We start from the raw sequence: 19,491 nt of genomic DNA on the forward strand, positions 1-19,491 counted from the left end.
ATATATACACACACACACACACCAATTTGTTAATTGTATATTTAATTTTTTTTACAAGTTGGACCTCCGTACACATTTCGACTTCGTGTCAAGTTTTATTCTTCCGAACCAAATATTCTCCGAGAAGAACTTACAAGGTAACTTACTCTATATTCATAAAAATTCAGAAAAGTGTGACAAATGAAAATATTGAATTGGACCAGATGTATATAATTTGACGAATAAAATAATTTAGTGATTGCCTCTGGGTGTTATTCGGACACTTCTAACGGTTAAACTTAACTCTTTCTCCAAATTATTTGAACTTTTTTATTACGTATATAATAAACGAGATTATCCACGTATTATCAACAACGGTACCAGTAACAGTGTGTGTAGATAAAAATTAGATGTACGTATTGTTCACACGACACGCTTCGTTTAACGCTCCCACGCTGACCTTCTGACCCCACAGGTACTTGTTCTTCCTCCAGCTAAAGCAGGACATTCTGTCGGGCAAATTAACCTGTCCCTACCAGACCGCCGTTGAGTTGGCTGCCTATGCTTTACAGTGTAAGTGAAATTCGACATTACCACATGTTATGACAAAAATATTAAATATTTTAAGTTGAAGTTTTTTTTATGCAATACGGGGCACGATTTTTCAGATATTCCATCTTAATAATCGTGTTCGTGTATCCCAAGTCAAGCAGTTGAATCCTATGTAATTTGAACGTGCTCTAACCACTACCTAAAATTAAAAAAAAAAAGATAATAGCTTTGCTGAACAATGTTTATAACGCCATCTCGTGATAAAATAATGAGTTATATATATATATATATGTCATGAGACATCTGGTATTAAGCTTTTGGGAAAAATATCTATTTCACAATTAGCACAAACTTAGGATGCTTTGATTAAGTTTTATTGGTACTTACATTTGAAATTATCAATTATATGTTTTAGAAAACATTAATATTTTGAGTGTATGTTTTAAATCAAGTTAATAAATGTATGTGATTTTATTATAAAGTTCTCAAGTGATCTGGTTTGTGTGCGTGTCCAAACCTTGTTTATGAGTGAAAAACTGGTGAATAGAGTTGATGGGCATGTATGTGGGGCACAATATTAAACCTTTATGATGGGCATGTATGTGGGGCACAATATTGAACCTTTATTTTAACTTTGAAAAGTACGATGTTAACCACACACGACTTTCAAGTATTGGACAATAATGAATATTAAAACATGTGATTTTGTTTGTTTTTATGGAGTTCAACATTATTGAATAAATATTTTAGTCTTTTAATATTATTTATCTTTGGAATTCCATATGATTCTATAGTTCAGTATCACATGTAGACGATGTCTTGACTGAGGTGTTCTAAAAAGGTACGAGTGGTCAGAGGAACACAATGAACAGAGCATATAATTTCATTTTTAGGCATATTGTAGTGTAGTATGTAGCTAAATAAAGGGAAAAACACTCACAGCTATGAATACAGACTGTCTCCAAAACTAGTAGGCTTTAATTTATGTTTCATTGGGCCTAAAAATCATCATTTTATCCTTTTATTTACTTATACAAACATAGTTATTAGATAATCTTTTGCTGGTAAATCTGCTCAAAATGTAAGTATGGAGTCATAATATGCAAAGGAGTGTAAACAAAAACTGAGATAAGCTTGTGATTCACGGTTGAAGATTACAGAACCATCAGTGTTATTGTAATAATCCAAAATAGTTGAAAGGCAACCTGCTCTATCCAGGACTGATGATGTTATGGTTACTCAATTACATTTAATTATATGGGTTCTGTACGTCCTTTGGCTTAAAATAAGCTTTTCCAAAGGTGAACTGAAATTATCTTGAACCTTTCTGGAGTTTGTTAGGTTTGAAATATTAGTTGTAGTAAATATTGTGGTGTTTAATTCTTTAGTTATAAAGAATAGTAAGAACCTGCTCCTACACCGTGTATGTGTTAGTTTCCCATCCGACCTTGGACTGCTTCAGTAGACGTGTGATGACCATTAAGTAATCTTGAAAGAGATTGCTGTATTAAAAGCAGTAAGAGTTAATTGTTTCTAGAAGGAACAGAAAAAGTCGGCAAAATGCTCTGTGAGAAACTTTATTTCCTTGGTGGTACAAAAGTGACTTTTTATTACATTGTATTGATTATACTTATGGATTGTTGTCTTTTCTATGATTTTATATTTAACCTTGTCTCTGTTTTTTACACTGTAATTTTATACTTCCTTCGAGTTTTCTTATTCTAACGGCCATTTAATCTGCCTGGTTTGTCTATTTGGCCCATGTGTTAAGAATGTCGTGTTATTTTGTAATTTAAACTAATCAAGATAAATAAAAAGATATTCAGAAAGTACCGTATTTGACGGCATATAGGACGCACTTATTTCCCAAAATTTTGGCTCAAAAAATCGCCCTGCGTCTAATATGCGAAGTTGAGACCTTCCGCAGGCTAATCGTCTTCCTAACGCTCACTATCCTAGCATACGATCAGTACAGCATTCCAACTACGAAATAGGAAATTTGCATAGGCCAGACGCAGTCGAATTTTCAGCATCCTGTTAAAGGATGGAAGGTCTATCTCTTAAAAGTGCGAACGCTTGTCCCTTCAGAAACAAGGTTTGGCACGTTGTTTTATCTTTACTGGGAAACTTGATATAGCGACCAACTTGTGTCAACAACTCGAAAAATGCTCGGCCAATCAGTGAGCGAAGATAGAGATAGAGGCAAATTACAACCAAACAACAGGGAATGCTACCGCATGCTCCATCTATCTATTTAAAGTATTTGCGTTGAGCGCACATCCACCAAAAAGGCTGGATGGACGAGTTTCATTCCATTTTGTGGTTACAAAATGTATGGTCAAGGCGTCCTGGTGGACTATTAGGAAAACCTTCTCTTTAGAGCACATAGAACTACAGTCATTAAAAAAAAAGGTGAGTGAATTGAAAACCCAGTTAGCTGTCATTCCTGGTGGACTGACAAGCCAATTGCAGCCTTTAGATGTGTCTGTGAATAAACCATTTAAGCAAAACATGCATGAACATTAGAACAAGTGGATGACTGAGCCACATCATGAACTCACACCCACAGGAAGAATGAAGCAGCCCACCATTGCCCAAGTGTGTGAGTGGGTGAAGAAATCTTCGGATGACGTTAGGCCTAAAATCATTGTGAAGTCTCTTAAGAAGTGTGGCATTAGCAATGCTCTTGATGGCACAGAAGATAATGTGTTATTTGAAGTCAGTGATTCCAGCAGTAGTGACGAAGATGAAGATTTTTCTGGTTTTGAAGATGAAGAATTTCCTAGTTATGAAGATGATTAAAGTGTATCCCCATTTTCTTACTGTGTTTTAGTTTATGTTCAAGTGTTTTCTGCTTGTGTAATGTGCTGTTAGATTACTTTCACCAATATATGCTTAAATACACTAAAAACTTTTTTCCTGAATCTGACCTGCTGAAATGGGGGTGCGTCTTATATACCCATGTGTCCTATATGCCATCAAATACGGTGCATTATATCTCATTAGTAATAAATATAAAAATAACAAAAATTACATCGTCTCGTACATAAACTTTCCTTTTTCTGTGGCATCATCACCAGATGAACAAATGATATTTCCAAAATAATGGATCTCAGTTTTCGATTAAATATATTAAACATCGGAAATGAATTAAACTTTCAAAATTATTAGTGTTATGAGGTGTAATATTGAATAATTAACAGGATCATTAGGACTCTCTAAAGTAGTTGAGAAATGTAAGACAAAAACACATTCAAACTATTATTCTTTGAAAAATATTATTTTAAGGATTTTTGGGTAATTGGCTAGAGTTGACTCCGTGGAAATTCGTGGAGGATAAATGTCAAAGGGGAAAAAGAAAATAAAGTTTGTATCTTTGGCATTTTCCAGGATCGAATTCAATACCTCGTCTCTCACTAAGCGATCTGTCTTCCTGCCATCTGAGATAAAGAAATAACTATTGCGAGAAAGGCGCTATTTAAATTTTCAAGCTGCTAGTTACCACGGTTCCAAGTTCAAAGTTGAGAGAGAAGTTGCTGGCTAACAACGCTAAAGGTTGGGCTCCATTCCTCGCGGTGGACAGAGTAAAGATAGCCAATTGTGTAGCTTTGCGCTAGAAAGGAAACCCAACAGAAACAAAGTTCAAAGAGAACTTAGTCCATGATAGAACGTAAAAGCGTTCAGAAGTACAAACTGTTATAAATGAAAATTAAATGTTCTAATATCTATGAAAATTGAACAGCTTTGCAATCATAATAAACTGATTAAAAGAGTACCATTTTAATTCAACATTTATTGGTTGATAGGATTTTGCTCACTTCTATAAAGGCACCTACCTACGTCTTTATGTCTTTCATATTGTACGTCATTTTGATATCAATGTTTCTAAGAAGTAGTAACATTGAAAATAGTAATAGCACATGCATACTTCGTCCGTAAGAAGCCCGAATGTAATTTAGTAGTTAGCATACCAGTCTGCTGATTTGAAGGTCCAAGATACCAGCCCGCGGTATACCACTGAGCACACCCTGCACCTTCAGCTGTGGGCAATAAAAGTGGCAATCACTCTTCTATAAGGTCAAGAATTAACATAACATAATTTTTAGAGTCCACAACGGACCTCATGGTTCATCTCGGCTGTTCCATCCTCTAAATACGATAGGGACGATAATACACGAACCTTGGAGTCTTTAACTTGGTTTTTAGTCCTTGTCGTATAAGGTACCGTTCTGGTTTAAAAATGCCCAATTCCAAGTACTACCCGGACGGGGGGAAACCTTAATATTATTTTTACTTAAAATATAATCAGGAATCTTGTGAAAATATACTATCTATTCGTGTTGTATTCGTTACATTGTATATTTGATAGAGACCAAATGAAGATTTTGTTATTTTAGTGACGTGCTTTACAACTTTGTTTAAATTCACGTTTAATACAAGGTATCTAACCAGTCATTATTATCCGAGGTGTTTACGGTCACCTTGTCTAGTAAGCTGAGTAATAACTGTTTGACGTTTGGGATCGTTTTTAGTGAATAAGCTCTAGCTTTTGAAGCCGTGCTTAATCGTAGTAATGAATAATTTATACTTAACACCTTATTTCATTTACTTGTAATATTTCATTAACGTAAACACTAAATTTTCTGTTGTTATTTTTTAAATTAGTACAATTTGTACAAGCTTGTAGTCCCTTTACCGGTATCTCAAATAATATTATCATTATTTTTCAAACGTTCAATTAAACGTAAAATTAAAAGAAAGCAGAAAAATATGCAAATTAAGATACCTAAGAAAAAATAATTATGTCAGTTCTTTGAAATCCATCGGTGGGACAGCGGTAAGTGTACAGACTTATAGCCCTAATATTTGGGTTCGATTCTCTGTTAATCACTTTCTTCTCAATGTCCAATGTTGCATGTTTAAAATGCTAAGTGAACACACTGTACATTTTACAATAACTCTATTTGTCCATATCGTTTAATAATTACAAAATATGAAAGAAGTGAGAGTAAAAAATATCAAAGAAATAAAAACTCATAAAAAATGCATTAACATTCTGTGAATAGATCAGTTTTTTTTGTTTTTTTTTATAGGAATGGAATTCAATCGTATGTCGTTGAATATGACGTTGATCATGATTTGTTCATCAAGTGCATCAAACTAACGCCTCCTACAGCGAAAAGCCTTGCATTTCAGGTGCCAGCAACAGCTTGGCGCCGACCAGGTTCTGCACTGTAAGTACACAAAAACAAATAAGATCATCAACAAATAATAAAGTTCAAAATTCGTCCATACAATAGAACTCACGAACTTCTACCAATCGATCATAGTCATCTCAAATAAATAATTTATTGAATTGTGTAATTATTACTGATATCATTATGGGCATCCGACTTCATTGAAAATAACTTGATATCTCCCCCAGTCCCCCAGAAAAACAACAATAGCAACAAATACATAGAAAACTTGTGTTGGTGCAGACATGTATATTTAGGAGTTGTCTTTTAAAATGCAATATTTTGTCTTCTGAAAAAGCTAATAATTCAATAAATACATTAACAATAAAAATAGTGGAAGGTTCAAGACTTACAATAAATACATTAACATAAAAACTAGTGGAAGGTTCAAGACTTACAATAAATACATTAACATAAAAACTAGTGGAAGGTTCAAGACTTACAATAAATACATTAACATAAAAACTAGTGGAAGGTTCAAGACTTACAATAAATACAGTAACATAAAAACTAGTGGAAGGTTCAAGACATACAATTATCTCAACGACAATTTCTTCGTTAACTTTTACATTTTTCAACTCAACCACTTCAAGAAATTCCACATCAACTCTGATATTCATATATCGGTTAAACGATAGTACAACCAACTTCATAATGGTTACACCATTTACTGTAAAATGTTTTCCTTTACATTATAGCACAGAATGTGATACACTTTTTACTGACTAATATATTCTAATATATAACACTAAAGAATATCAATTAACACTAAGTAATATCAATATCTAAAGCCATAATTATTGGTGTATTTTATGAAGTATATCTTCTCTAAATAGTCAGTTAAAAACTACCATTTCTAGCAAGTGCGTAAAATTCGGAGGTTCAGTAATGTTATAATGAATGGAAAGTTATATAATTAGGAGAACAGTTTTTTTCGAAAGGAACCGCGTTTTGTTTGTTATTATTATAATACTGAAATTCAAAAAAACGTTATCAATTGTGTTCCATAATAATAAAATGTAGCATGCCCTTGGGTTATATTGATGTTTTAATGAAAAATGGGTCTTTTTTATAATGGTAATAGTATAACTGGTATGATAGAGAAATATTCACTAATTTTGTTTTTATTATTCTAAGATATACTGTTCTTAATTTAAACAAGAATATCTCAATAGACCCAAGTAAGAAATAAAAGAAACGTATGCTGCGCTTTAAGAGAGTTAAAACATCTATATACTTACCGACTGACCCAAAGTAGCACATTTAGGTCTACTGCGGAGTGACCAGTCGTAAGCCGCTGACACTGGATTAACGTGGCAAGTTGTCAAAAAGAATACTGTCAGAACGCTGATAGTCATCAACAGGAAAGCCCGTTTCATGTTTGTGGTGATTTTTGTAATCTATTTAAGAAAGAAAAAGCTAATAATTATAATGTGAAGTTATCACAGACTGTCGTGGATATCTTGCTTTATTGAAACATGGCTTTCCTTTAACATTGTTCTCACATTAAGAAAGATTATCAAAACTTCTCAGAGAGGTCTTGTGGAAGATCCGGGGGTTATCAAAGGCAACAAAACAGAGCGGTTGATAAGTTTCAGTCTGTGTTATTGTATTGTGTTGAATTATTAATTTTAAAGATACATATTAAACGTGCAATATTTCTAAACAAATTGATTTTATTCGTCTAATTCGATTATCCAAACATTATATTTCTATCCTTAGTTCCATCAGTCGTGTTAAATCACTTCTGTTTTGTGGTATAAAAAAATTCAGGAATTCCAAACTTATAGATTTTTCCACACCCTTTTTCAGTTTAAAAAGTATAAGGAGTTAATAAACATATTACGGTTTACGTTTCATCAGGACGAAAAAAAAAACCTTATTAAAAATAGACAATGAACATTAATGTGTAATGTGAAGCACTTTATAAAATTTGTAAAGTATTTCATAAAGTAAAAAGCTAGCAAACTGACCTGAAGAACTGAAATAAAGATGGCAGACTTGTCCAAACTTCTTCTTTTCCTGTATTTGTGCTTTACAAATTTAAGTGTGTAAACTAATAATAAGTTTCTCGTCCTTCAGTACGTGTCAAGAAGACTGCGAGGTTAAGTCTGGCTCTCTGTGTAGCTGATGGACCTCATGAAGGCTTGTAAGCTTTGGAGTTATTTTTTATCGCTATTTTATACATCCGGGGATCATTTTTATGACTAGCTCTTCCCGGATTTGCTCCTACATGTTACACGTGAGTTTCACGTAGGATAAGGATTAAAACATTTCATAAGTAGTGAAAGAGTAACTGGCTGATTCCGAGTGATTGTTCTACGAAAACATGGGTTCGTTTTCTAAGGAAAACTAAGCTAATTGCGTATTAATGACTCACATAGAGATTATTTTTCTTACAATGACTAATCCAAAGAAAACACAAACAATTTCCATATTGTAAATTATATGGCTTAGTGGTATGTATATTCTATAATTATATGGCTTAGTGGTATGTATATTCTATAATTATATGGCTTAGTGGTATGTATATTCTATAATAATTTAGTTTTTCTATTGCAAATGTATAAGTTTTTTTTTTTTTAATTCTTATTACATTCCACTATAACATACATTATTACAATAAAGGTGATGAATTTCGTTTTCCTTTTTCCTTGTGGAAATATCTGTTATACAAGTAATAATATATAATAATAATCCCTGTAGACTCCCACTGGAGCATAGGGCCGCATCAACACCTCGCCGACGAAAGTTGTTTTTGCAGTAATTTAGTAGGTTGGTTGCTAGCCCCGCGCCCAACCCTCCTCATTTCTCATCCTGGACTTGGGACCAGGCAATGGTGGTGGCATTCGTGCCGGGGAACGAACCCGGTATCTTTCGATTAGAAATCCAACGCGCTATCCACTGCGCTATAGGGACACTATACAAGTAAACTTCTTAATATTTTGAATACAATTCTAACCAGCTGATGATTCTGTGAAATGGATAAATATCTTCGTCATTTTTGTTTAGCTCAGGTAAAGTCGCACCAATTTTTGAGATTGAGTTTGATCTAATAGGCAGCGTGCCAGACTGTGGATCTGCGAGGCCATTTTCTCGTCCAGTTTATTGTTTCGTTATTTTGGTGTGTCTAATTGGTATACTGGATATTCTATAAAATTTATTTCCACATCTCATTTTTTTTTTGCTTCGTTATTTTGATGTGTTTAAGTCCATTGTCGATAGTATTGTGGAAATTTAAAAAAAACATATTTCCATACCCCATACATTTTATATTGTTTCGTCATTTTGGTAAAAGAGTAGCCCAAAAGTTGGCGGTGGGTAGTAATAACTAGCTGCCTTCCCTCTAGTCTTGCACTGCAAAATTAGAGACGGCTAGCGCAGATAGCCCTCGTGTAGCTTTGCGCGAAATCCATAACAAACAAACAATCGTCATTATTATATGTCTAAGTCCATTCTCAATAGTATTTTGGAAATTTTAAAACTGTGATTTGTTAACTGTATTTTATGAATATATGGTTACCCTAGAATATATTATAATTATAATATTTCATTTGTCATTCTATCGCTAATCAATAATTATATTTGTTTTAGGTATTCTTTCCTTTCATTGCACGTGCCACGTTACTGTTTAAAAAATTTCAATGTCGCTACTGTATGATGAAATTTCAAATTCTCAGAGTGAATACTTTAAAAAACACAAACCGTGTTTCATTGCGTCATTTCATATAATTTACACTGTTCCCTTACAGTTATTATCTCTTCTAGCTCATTAACTATTTATGCCAATGACTCGGCAAATTTGTTCTGGAATGATAAGTAGGAGGAAAAACGCAATGTGCATCAGTAATTCAAAATAATTACAAGTTACTTTCTAATAGGGAATAATAGTGAAAAAGAAGTATAGAGTGATTCCATCAATTTGTTAACTAACTTATCATACTTTCCTTTTATGTAAACATAAAACTCTTTTATAATATTGATTGCTTTATAATAACAAATATCACTGGCAAACATATAAAAAGAACCAACATAAATTATTTAAAAACACATCTGCTAAAAAGATTAAAACAAAATTTCACAAACCATAACTGATACATTCTGAAGATTAATATGCAATATTGTAAAGACTACAAGAACCTGGATTTTTTTGTTATTTCAATGACATAAAAGTTGTGTATTTTTAGTCTTTATATGATTGGACTTGAGATTGTGACTTCACATTTTGTAATACAGCGAGATCCTAAACAGAACTCACAAATAAAGTTGCTGTTTACAGTGTATGAATAATAAAAAAGGTAACATTCGAGAAATTAAGTAATTCACTACCCAAAGCACCAATTCTGAGTTGACCAGAATAATCAAAGAATTCTTTCTAAATAAAGATGCTTCATATTATACAGTATTGTGACAGTTATCTTACCAGCATAGACGGTTAGGAAAAGCAAGAATGCCTGGCAGTATTGCATGGTATCAAGGAATTCTGATGTTATCTGTATGGAAGAAAATTCACCATAATTACAGATCATGCACCATTTCAGTGGTTAATGACATTATCTAGGTTAGATAGAGGGTCATTACTGTTAGAAGATTGTGATTATGAAGTAATACACAGACCAGGTATAAAAAACTCTAACATAGATGTAGTAGGAATGGAATAGAAAATACGCGAGATAATTCCAAACAGATGATTAATAAAATTACTGAATTGAAGAAAGACAGTGAAGATAAGTATGTGGTAGCTTGGGATTTAGATCATGGTATTAGCAAGCAAAAGTATGATGGAGCAGTAAACGCATTGAAACCGAATACACTTTATATTCAGGTGGAAAATGTGAAAATATAGGAGACATCAAGATTATAATATAGATAGTAAAATTACAAAGCTTAAGAAACAGAGTTATGAGCACATACCAAAACAATCCGTTTGCAGTGCATTTGGCATTTGCAAAGATTTTGTTTGTTTGTCTGGAATTAAGCACAAAGCTACACATGGGCTATCTGTGCTCTATCCACCACGGGTACCGAAACCCGGTTTCTAGCGTTGTAAGTCCGCAGACATACCGCTGTATGTATTTTTTTCCAGTTATGAAACCGTTTTTTTTATCTTTAAAAGCTATCTCGTAAGTTTGAATTATTTGTTTACCATTGGTTCACTCCTAAAGTTGAAAACCTTATCCGAATTACTTAGAATATATTCCAGTTTTTTAATGTAATGCGCTTTATTTAAAATTACAACCCAATTACCTTTATTTGGTTTTGTGATTACAATTTCTTTGCAGTTTTGTAAAGCTTTCAAAGCCTGGGTTTCGTACGTGCTTAAATTACTATTCTTTTTCTCTAGGTGTAAGATCCGTAACACCCCGAGGGCACGACCAGTGGCTTCAGTTTTTAATCTGATTAAAAGTTCTGCACATAATTTTCCAAACTTAATCCCTGGATAAAATGATTTCAAAATCTTAAAAATATTTCGCATTAACTTTCCAGATGGGGATAGCAAATTACCACCCTATGGCTAAAACTCTTATTTCATCATAAAACCAATTACAGTGTGTTCAATTATGAATAACATCATCTGGGAGTCTCAAGAGCGTGTGCCCACATCTACACTTTTGAGATTATTAAGTTTACATAACTGCTTAGTTCTAGTCTCAGTTAGAGCTTTATTAATACAGTAGATAATTTTGATTTTTAAATACCCTAAGTTGTTTATCAGTTGTTCCAGAACTTCTTCTAATTGTTTCTTTCGAGTTTTTATTTGACAGGCCTTATCTTTAATTTCCAAGTTCAAAAATATATATTAAGAACGTTTGTATTCTTTTAAAAAAACACCAGTTGTTACTGGTAGCCTTTAACTGAACAAATTTTGGAATAAAATGTTCACTTTTGCAAGTTAGGAGAAGTTTTCCATGTAACACATTTTTGTATAGTTTCAAATTAACTTTTTGTAATTTTCTTAAATTTGGAAACTATTCTTATCCTGTCAGTAAAACCTTTGCATGTAGATCTTAAAGCTCACCAAACCGACACAATTATTACAACTTGAAAGATTGGACAGTTGATATATAACAGTATGTAAAAAAACGCATGACTTTAGACGCTCATACTGGATCTGTAATTGATCTCAACAAAGAGTTCTCATCAGGCCTGTAGTATATCTCAGGAAGAAAAGCTTTCCTCAACAATACTTCAAGCTGCGTGAATTCATTCTGTTCAATAGTAGATTTCAATATGTCAAGCTTCCAAAGCACATCCTGGACCTGACCTACAATTTTCTTGAACAATATTTCAATATTAAGAAAGTTCATTCTAGACCTGTAGAAAATTTCAACACAGAATTCCACTTAACAATATTCCAGCTGATGTTCAGCTTTAAGGAGTTTTATGGGATCTTAGTTGTGCCACCAAACCTTAAGATCTCTTGCTGATCATATAGTCAGAAAAAGAATATCCACATGAAGCTCCTTGCACGTGTAAGATTATATCATTTTTAACCAATTTTGTTTTACTGAAGTTGATATTTTGAAGTCATGAGATTTTAAATACGTTTTTCCTCTGTAGACCGCCGAAATCATCAGGCCATGCTAGGCCTAAAATAAAGCAATAACTGGAAAAAATTAAATAATTCTCTGTAGTAAACAGGAACATATTATAGAGTCATCTTTTTGATTTATGCTTTGTTTAAATAAAACCTTCACTTAGTGTACCAGAAAATGTTTTAAAATAAAATACGGATTTATTTTAAGTTTAACAAAATATTTCAACTGCCACAGACATGATAATTGAATCCAGTAAATATTTACATACTCCTGACAAACTGTCTTATCAATACATATTTGCCTACACCATATTGAGAATTGTTCAAGGCTTGCTTCAAATAACAATATCTATCTGTATCACGTATGCTTAACATATAAGTGTGGGATATAATAAAACTAACTATAGAGCAGTTTATAAAGTTTTTAATTCAAGTTGTTTCTCAAGCGTAGGCACGTATTTTGTCTGTTTTGTTAGTTCCTTTTATCAAGTAGTATCTTTATTTTGGCCAAATATTGACTGAAATGTAAAAATGTATAATCAACAACAGAAAAACATGAACTTCTTGCTTTGAATATTAATTTAAAAAAAAATTGATAGTAACTTAGAAACCATCAAAAACACAAAAACAGAACACAATGAGTAATGATTATGACGCTAGGGCTTTGGAGGGGGGAGAGCTAAAGTCACCAGAAAATTTGCCTTAGCTACCCCAACTAGTGTGTCCAGCACTCCCAATAACCCACATATCTTGACGGCAAAACACCCCTAATATTCTTTCTGATCCACCTTAGCCCTCCTACCTGGAAGAAGATGGACCTGGTTATCAAGACCACTTTAAAGTACCACGTTCACATGAGAAAAATGAAGAAATCCTAGAAAACATTTCGCGATTTCTATCATTGATTTCTCCTTTTTATGTAGCTCATTGGTTGGTATACAAGACTATGGGTGTGTGGTCCAGTTGTTAACACGTAGGACTGTGGGTGTGTGGTCCCGTTTGTTAACACGTATGACTGTGGGTATGTGGTCCAGTTGTTAACACGTAGGACTGTAGATGTGTTGTCAAGGGTACGTAGTGTGGTACGTAGGACTATGGGTGTATGAGTCCCTCGTTCGTATTCCGTTGCAGCAAAAAACATAAAACAGTGGATGCGTTATTAGGTTGACAGTCAAATGCAACTATCCAGTCAGACAAGAGCAGTCTAACAACTGACGGGGGTGGGATGGGGGGGTTGATTGACTAGCTGTCTTTCCTTTGGTCTATCATTTCAAGATTAGAGATAGATAGAGGAAATAGCTCTCCTGTAGCAGGCCCTGTATGACCAGGGGGTTAGGGTGCTCGACTCACAATCTGAGGATAGCGGGTTCGCATCCACGCCAAACATGCTCGCCCTTTCAGCCGTGTGGGTGTCATAATGTGACGCTTAATCCCACTATTCGTTGGTAAAGGAGTAGCCCAAGAGTTGGCAGTGAGTGGTGGTGACTACCTGCCTTCCGTCTAGTCTCTTATTGCTAAATTATGGACGTCTAGCTCAGATAGCCCTCGTGTACTTTTGCGCGAAATTCATTACAAACCAAACCTTCATTGAAGCTTTGTGCGAAATTCAACATTCAACTTAATTAATTGTAGTGAATCAAGAGTGCTTTGATATCTAGCGTATGTTATCAAATTTTTCTATTTATTCTAATGAATTGTGTTTTTAAACCTAAAGTATCCTTCCCGACTATTCTATTTATAGTGATGACATTTATGACAACTAAAGTTAACAGATTCACCCTGATACAAAAAACAATACATACAATACCTTTTGAATCTCATTCAACAGAACTTAAAACTTAAATAATATTGATAATATAAAAGTGCATTTTTTTTTTTTGCGGTTACTAAACACGAGGAAAAGATCCGATGACTGATAATGTGGCACGCTAACACTGAACTACATTCGTTCAAATGAAAACAGTATGGTTATTGAAATAAATCTCACCAAAAATTAGAATGAAACAGAAAATTATATTTCAAAAGAAATAAAATCGTCTTATTAATATATTATAACACAGCATTAGTCGGTAAATTATTGTTGAATGTACGTGTAAGACGTACACCACATAATACAGCAAAATTCTTGTTGAATGGACGTGTAAAATTTACACCACAAAATACAGCAAAATTCTTGTTGAATGTACGTGTCAGAACCACACCACAAAATACAGCAAAATTCTTGTTGAATGGACGTGTAAGATCTACACCACAAAATTATTGTTGAATGGATGTGTAAGATCTACACCACAAAATACATCAAAATTATTGTTGAATGGACGTGTAAGATCTACACCACAAAATACAGCAAAATTATTTTTGAATGTACGTGTAAGATCTACACTACAAAATATAGCACTAACTATATATGGAAATTATTCACTACTTTAAAAATACTCGCAAATCGCTAAAAGTGCTTAATATGTGAGCAGCAATCGGTCTAACAGCTTTCAAAGTTCCAGTTGTGTAAAATGTTTAGCATTAATATGCTTTTCTGTTAAACCTAAATATTCCAGTTACACATTTAATATTACACTATTCATATCATTACACATATTAACCTTTATTTCTAAAATTTATTTAACGTTTATACACATTGTTTTATCTAAGCTTTTGTAATTACACGTAATTCGTTAAATCTCTGTAGATTCAGGTATATAAATATATACTTATTTACATGTATATAACCTATTAATCTGTATTGCTCTAATTCAGAACATTTGAATAATCTATTTAACCCTGACTGCAAAGCGATATCATGTAAAGAAATATTGAAAATGTAAATTTTCATTTGAATTTTTTATGAAACATTCTTAATATCTGCATTAAATTTTCATGATATTGTGAAACAAAAATCATGATCAAACATGTCATAAAGTTCGACATAAACTGATGAATATGAAATATACAAAGAAATCGTTCGAATAATTAGAGTTCCCTTGGTTAAAACGAACTTGAATAATGAGCGTCAGTTATGGATTGAATATGTGAAAATGGTTTATCTGATTTTGTATTCAGCACTGTTAATGCTGAACTTCTTAATAACTGTTATATTTGAACATCTGGTATACAAACTACTTTGTTTATCTTTTACTGAGGACAATATCACAAAGTCAAAAATACCTAATTAACTACAGTTTCCTTTTACTGAATCGTCTATCTCTTAAACACCTTGTACATCCGGGAAATACTGGGACACGTGATAGGAGCAAGTAACGCATAACCTTCCTTTGTGATTGTGATGTGTCCTAACACTGTGAATTTTCCCTCAGATCTCCATAAATGTTATGTAATTAACAATAAAATGAAGATCAAGCTAAACTTGAAAGGTTGTCCATTCATAACTGACATGTAACACTATAATTAACTTAGAATATTCTTTAACTGCAGAGATGTCATAGGAGGCAGGACCCATATAGGTGGGTGTATACAATAACAGCGATGTGTAACGAATGTTTTTGACAAGAATTCTTATGTACTTGTTTGCATGATTCAGTTATGTTGGGATAATACCTTGAGATTGGTTTGTATGAGAGCCGAGAGTAAACTGTGAAAGTATCTAAACGTTGATGAGTGAAACAATTCATGGTCATAATGAACGTTTCATTAGATTTAAACTTTTTACGACGTCGCACCCTCATATGAAGAATAATAAGAAGAAAACACGAAATATTTAAAGTGTACATGAAAGTGCTCTAACTATCTTAAACACCTATAACCGTATTTGTGCAAAAGTAGTTTGTTCTGATCATATTGTTTCCTCATCGAGTACGCTTGTTTTTATAGCTTCTTCAGGTCATATTACTGGTAATGTATCATAACATGAATCACCAAGTCCCTTGTTTTTATAGCTTCTTCAGGTCATATTACTGGTAATGTATCATAACATGAATCACCAAGTACCTTGTTTTTATAGCTTTTTCAGGTCATATTACTGGCAATGTATCATAACATGAATCACCAAGTCCCTTGTCTTTATAGGTTCTTCAGGGCATATTACTGGTAATGCGTCATAACATGAATCACCAAGTACTTTGTTTTTATAGCTTCTTCGGGTCATATTACTGGTAATGTATCATAACATGAATCACCAAGTCCCTTGTCTTTATAGGTTCTTCAGGGCATATTACTGGTAATGCATCATAACATGAAAAACCAGGTTCCTATGTCAGCCATGGCGAATTGAAATTATTTTCTATCCAAGTAAGCTTGATTTAACAAAAGAAAAAAAAACTCTAGTGAAGGCTAAACACAATTTTATTTGTCATAAAAATGTATACAGGCCAGTGTTAACCAAACTTCTTAAGAAAAATTATTCAGAAACTTTGTATTATTAATAAAAAGCATAAAACGTTGATTAAAGACAAAATTACGCTTAATATTAGTTCATTAACAGACATAACAGATCCATTTAGAAAGCATATAATTAAACCAGAGTTATTTAATAAAAATAATACTCTCTCCGAATATACTGTGACCTCTTGAAGGTTTTGGAAGTGACGAGATAAGATAAAGTCGGTTTCAGGTACTCTTTTTTTCTTCGTTTCAAATACATTTATTATCGCTATTGCAGTCGTAAGGAATACAGCACGGGCGGTTGAGGCACTGAATGAAATAGTAAATGATATTTGATTAACATTCAGAACAATGTATATCTAATAACAGTTTTCAGTATAACATTTTGTTTTTGTTTGTTTTGAATTTCGCGCAAAGCTACACGAGGGCTGTCTGCGCTATCCGTCCCTAATTTAGTAGTGTAAGACTAGAGGAAAGGCAACTAGTCATCTCCACCCACCGCCAACTCTTTTACCAACGAATAGTAGGATTGACTGTCACAATATAACGCCCCCATGGCTGAAAGGGCGAGCATGTTTGGTGGGACGGGGATTCGAATCCGCGACCCGCAGATGGCGAGTCGAGCTCCCTATCCACCTGGCCATGCCGGTACCCCGTATAACATGATAATTTACGTGTTCTTAGGTCATCAATATGTATTACAGATTATATTAGATATATTTAATCTTTAGTAGACTAAAGGTACAGTGCTTTCTGTGAAAATTTTTTAAAATCCAACTGTAAAAAAATTAACTTTTTACCTCATTCATAGGTACAACATGACTTTTATCTTTTAAGTTTAAAATTAATTTCTTAATATTTCTTCGGTCTAGATAACTGTCTTAAAATGCTTTTCATCTTGCGTGTATATCTAGTAACTAGCATGAGCACAATATGGAGTTGGTGATATATTAGGCAAAAACTGGTGTACGAAACAGTAGCTCCGATTAGTAGCTTGTCATTTAATACATATATAATGGTAAAGAATATCATTATAAATCGCAAGTAAGTCTTAAGATGGCTTATCTTAACATAACATACTTCAACAAGTATGTCCATATAAACACTAACTAGTAAAAAACGCAGATAATTCATTTATATACAAAAATGTATGTCTTAATTTCAGCTCAGAAAAAAATTTGTAGAGTATAGTTGTGTTCTACAGAAAGTGTACATAACGTATCCAGTATCTGAGTATCAATAAATATTAAATGTCCTGTCAGTCTGCAGTTTCATTAAAATAACTCATTTTTAAAGCGTTCTTGCATTATTTTGATTCGTTTCTTACGCTATAATCAGCTACATATGCGTTGGTTAATAAAACCTGAAGTTTGAGGAACGGGCTACTTACGGACTGAAATCTAGCAGAACATACTGGAGTAGGGTCTTCATAGCGTTTTGCTTCTGCGTACATTGACACAAACCAACAGATTGTTAGAGATACGACCACCAACAATGTTAACAGTGTTTGCTTCATGATGATATCCTTCAGTGTCGATTCAGTCCCAAACTTCCTGTTTATTTTAAGTAAAATAAAATAAAAACGTTAATCGTTTTAAAAACTTTAATTCACATAAGTAACAGTTTTCACGTTCCAAGGTATATAATAACACAAGAAAACTGTAGACACTTTTTTTTATCTCTTGCATTTTGAAGACAAACTAAATAAAGTTTGTTTGTTTGTAATTAAGCACAACGCTACACAATGGGATTTCTGTGCTCTGCCCACCACGGGTATCGAAACACGGATTCTAGCGTTGTAAGTTCGCAGACATACCGCTGTGCCACTGGGGAGCATTAAATAAAGAGGTACAACATTCCCGCTGTTTTTGCCCCTATATTCCCGCTGTTTTTGCACCTTGACCTCTCTTGACTTATAAAAATCAAATAATAGTTTGAATTTTTTCTGAGTTTTCTTGTATTTGTTATAACAATAGTACCAATTTATTCCACCAGTCTTGTTCTATCATGAACTTCAGGTTTGGAAAACGAATTACGATATTTTCAGATTAGTAGAATGATGATCTGTAACAAATCGCTTTTAAACTTCTTTTAATTATTTACTGACACGAAGAATACTCGTAGTTTTAGTGCAACGACTGTTACGACAATTGTAATTTGTGTGATGATAAGTGTTTATGTAAGAGTAACATTAGTTGTGGCATGGAGGTTCTGACTCATTTCGAGCTTTTCTTTAAACACGTGTCCCAAATGATGCGACTTCAACGAAATTTGGCGAATAAATTCATTACGATTTTTTATTTATAGCCACGACGCGTAATAGTAGCAGCAGAACTGAAGAAACCGATCCGCTTATACTTTAAAACGGAACACCTAACCTACACTCAAAATATTTATGTAGACATTTAATTTGTATATTATAACTAATGTGCTTAGCTTCTAAGAATTTCTAACGATTGATAATGTTGCCCCGACTTACCGCAGTGTGCCTCCAGACCTGCTTAGTTTAAATGAAACGGCTTTATGTTTAATTAGTTTGGAATTTCCTTTCTTTTGAGTTATCTCTTTCAACTTCAAGGGAACTGAACCGTACTATTGGTCTGCTGCTAGGCACAGCAACTTAAGAAAAGACCTACCTACAACTTTTAACGATGTACGATTTCCTTTCGCAAAATCTTTTATCTCTTAAACACTTTTCACATCCGGGAAATCTTGCAATCATTTTAGAAATAAACAACGCTTAATATTTGGAAATAGTTACAAAAGTGTTCTTAAATTTAGTTATGACAGTTTATGTTTTCAGTTCTAGTTTGAGAAAAAAACATTGTTGCACATAAGCATACAACAAGT

The 19,491-nt window shown here is 33.3% G+C and overlaps 3 long non-coding RNA genes across 3 annotated transcripts; 1 reads left to right on the forward strand and 2 right to left on the reverse strand.

Annotated features, from left to right (window-relative positions):
- Positions 1–47: 47 nt before the first annotated feature.
- LOC111086711 lies at positions 48–543 on the forward strand. The gene is made up of 2 exons (XR_002611440.1): positions 48–137; positions 455–543. It is a non-coding gene; the product is annotated as an uncharacterized LOC111086711 (long non-coding RNA).
- A 4,931-nt stretch (positions 544–5,474) lies between these two features.
- LOC106463211 lies at positions 5,475–7,939 on the reverse strand. The gene is made up of 3 exons (XR_001291045.2): positions 7,742–7,939; positions 7,010–7,168; positions 5,475–5,763 (listed from the first exon to the last, which is right to left on the reverse strand). It is a non-coding gene; the product is annotated as an uncharacterized LOC106463211 (long non-coding RNA).
- Positions 7,940–16,584: 8,645 nt separating this feature from the next.
- On the reverse strand, positions 16,585–19,261 carry LOC106463212. Its single transcript, XR_001291046.1, has 3 exons — positions 19,121–19,261; positions 18,032–18,194; positions 16,585–16,950 (listed from the first exon to the last, which is right to left on the reverse strand). It is a non-coding gene; the product is annotated as an uncharacterized LOC106463212 (long non-coding RNA).
- Positions 19,262–19,491: the final 230 nt, after the last annotated feature.

The sequence above is a fragment of the Limulus polyphemus genome, unplaced genomic scaffold (assembly GCF_000517525.1).
Source record: "Limulus polyphemus unplaced genomic scaffold, Limulus_polyphemus-2.1.2 Scaffold1349, whole genome shotgun sequence".
Classification (NCBI taxonomy): domain Eukaryota; kingdom Metazoa; phylum Arthropoda; class Merostomata; order Xiphosura; family Limulidae; genus Limulus; species Limulus polyphemus.